The following is a 3,314-nucleotide window of genomic DNA, read 5'->3' as shown; positions in this document are numbered from 1 at the left end:
ATGGAATGAAGGGGTTCAAACGGAACACCCTGTAAAACGTTAAGAACTAAATTTAAGCTCCATGGTGGAGCAACAGTTTTAAACACAGGCTTAATCCTGGCCAGAGCCTGACAAAAAGCCTGAACGTCTGGAACTTCTGACAGACGTTTGTGTAAAAGAATGGACAGAGCTGAGATCTGTCCCTTTAAGGAACTAGCAGATAAACCCTTTTCTAAACCTTCTTGTAGAAAAGACAATATCCTAGGAATCCTAACCTTACTCCATGAGTAACTCTTGGATTCGCACCAATGTAAGTATTTACGCCATATTTTATGGTAAATCTTTCTGGTAACAGGTTTCCTAGCCTGTATTAAGGTATCAATTACTGACTCCGAAAATCCACGCTTTGATAAAATCAAGCGTTCAATTTCCAAGCAGTCAGCTTCAGAGAAATTAGATTTTGATGTTTGAAAGGACCCTGAATTAGAAGGTCCTGTCTCAGAGGCAGAGACCAAGGTGGACAGGATGACATGTCCACTAGATCTGCATACCAGGTCCTGCGTGGCCACGCAGGCGCTATTAGAATCACCAATGCTCTCTCCTGTTTGATCCTGGCAATCAATCGAGGAAGCATCGGGAAGGGTGGAAACACATAGACCATCCCGAAGGTCCAAGGTGCTGTCAAAGCATCTACCAGGACCGCTCCCGGGTCCCTGGACCTGGACCCGTAACAAGGAAGCTTGGCGTTCTGACGAGACGCCATGAGATCTATCTCTGGTTTGCCCCAACGTCGAAGTATTTGGGCAAAGACCTCCGGATGAAGTTCCCACTCCCCCGGATGAAAAGTCTGACGACTTAGGAAATCCGCCTCCCAGTTCTCCACTCCTGGAATGTGGATCGCTGACAGGTGGCAAGAGTGAGACTCTGCCCAGCGAATTATCTTTGATACTTCCATCATCGCTAGGGAGCTTCTTGTCCCTCCTTGATGGTTGATGTAAGCTACAGTCGTGATGTTGTCCGACTGAAACCTGATGAACCCTCGAGTTGTTAACTGAGGCCAAGCCAGAAGGGCATTGAGAACTGCTCTCAATTCCAGAATGTTTATTGGAAGGAGACTCTCCTCCTGAGTCCATGATCCCTGAGCCTTCAGGGAATTCCAGACAGCGCCCAACCTAGTAGGCTGGCGTCTGTTGTTACAATTGTCCAATCTGGCCTGCTGAATGGCATCCCCCTGGACAGATGTGGTCGAGAAAGCCACCATAGAAGAGAATTTCTGGTCTCTTGATCCAGATTCAGAGTAGGGGACAAATCTGAGTAATCCCCATTCCACTGACCTAGCATGCACAATTGCAGCGGTCTGAGATGTAGGCGTGCAAAGGGTACTATGTCCATTGCCGCTACCATTAAGCCAATTACCTCCATGCATTGAGCCACTGACGGGTGTTAAACGGAATGAAGGACACGGCAAGCATTTTGAAGCTTTGTTAACCTGTCTTCTGTCAGGTAGATCTTCATTTCTACAGAATCTATAAGAGTCCCCAAGAAGGGAACTCTTGTGAGTGGAAAGAGAGAACTCTTCTCTTCGTTCACCTTCCACCCATGCGACCTTAGAAATGCCAGTACTAACTCTGTATGAGACTTGGCAGTTTGAAAGCTTGACGCTTGTATCAGAATGTCGTCTAGGTACGGAGCCACCAAAATTCCTTGCGGTCTTAGCACCGCCAGAAGAGCGCCCAGAACCTTTGTGAAGATTCTTGGAGCCGTAGCCAATCCGAATGGAAGAGCTACAAACTGGTAATGCCTGTCTAGGAAGGCAAACCTTAGATACCGGTAATGATCTTTGTGAATCGGTATGTGAAGGTAAGCGTCCTTTAAATCCACTGTGGTCATGTACTGACCCTTTTGGATCGTGGGTAAGATTGTCCGAATAGTTTCCATTTTGAACGATGGAACTCTTAGGAATTTGTTTAGGATCTTTAAATCCAAGATTGGTCTGAAGGTTCCTTCTTTCTTGGGAACCACAAACAGATTTGAGTAAAACCCCTGTCCGTGCTCCGACCGCGGAACCGGGTGGATCACTCCCATTAGTAAAAGATCTTGTACACAGCGTAGAAACGCCTCTTTCTTTATTTGGTTTGTTGACAACCTTGAAAGATGAAATCTCCCTTTTGGGGGAGAGATTTTGAAGTCCAGAAGATATCCCTGAGATATGATCTCTAACGCCCAGGGATCCTGGACATCTCTTGCCCAAGCCTGGGCGAAGAGAGAAAGTCTGCCCCCCACTAGATCCGTTCCCGGATCGGGGGCCCTCAATTCATGCTGTCTTAGGGGCAGCAGCAGGTTTTCTGGCCTGCTTGCCCTTGTTCCAGGACTGGTTAGGCTTCCAGCCTTGTCTGTAGCGAGCAACAGCTCCTTCCTGTTTTGGTGCAGAGGAAGTTGATGCTGCTCCTGCCTTGAAGTTATGAAAGGCACGAAAATTAGACTGTCTAGCCCTAGGTTTGGCTCTGTCTTGAGGCAGGGCATGGCCTTTACCTCCTGTAATGTCAGCGATAATTTCTTTCAAACCGGGCCCGAATAAGGTCTGCCCTTTGAAAGGTATGTTAAGTAATTTAGATTTAGAAGTAACATCAGCTGACCAGGATTTTAGCCACAGTGCTCTACGTGCCTGAATGGCGAATCCGGAATTCTTAGCCGTAAGTTTAGTTAAATGTACTACGGCATCTGAAATAAATGAATTAGCTAGCTTAAGGGTTTTAAGCTTATTTGAAATCTCATCTATAGTTATTGAGTCAAGAGTCTCTTCCAGAGACTCGGACCAAAATGCGGCCGCAGCCGTGACAGACGCAATACATGCAAGGGGTTGCAATATAAAACCTTGTTGAACAAACATTTTCTTAAGGTAACCCTCTAATTTTTTATCCATTGGATCTGAAAAGGCACAGCTATCCTCCACCGGGATAGTGGTACGCTTAGCCAGAGTAGAAACCGCTCCCTCCACCTTAGGGACCATCTGCCATAAGTCCCGTGTGGTGGCGCCTATTGGAAACATTTTTCTAAATACAGGAGAGGGGGAAAAGGGTACACCGGGCCTATCCCACTCCTTAGTAATTATTTCTGTAAGCCTCTTAGGTATAGGAAATACGTCAGTACTCGCTGGTACCGCATAGTATCTATCCAGCCTACATAATTTCTCTGGGATTGCAATGGTGTTACAATCATTCAGAGCCGCTAATACCTCCCCTAGCAGTACACGGAGGTTTTCTACTTTAAACTTAAAATTTGAAATGTCTGAATCCACTCTATTTGGATCAGATCCGTCACCTGCAGATTGAAGC

This window comes from Bombina bombina, chromosome 5, assembly GCF_027579735.1.
Source record: "Bombina bombina isolate aBomBom1 chromosome 5, aBomBom1.pri, whole genome shotgun sequence".
Lineage (NCBI taxonomy): Eukaryota > Metazoa > Chordata > Amphibia > Anura > Bombinatoridae > Bombina > Bombina bombina.
Note: the sequence above shows the minus strand (reverse complement) of the source record.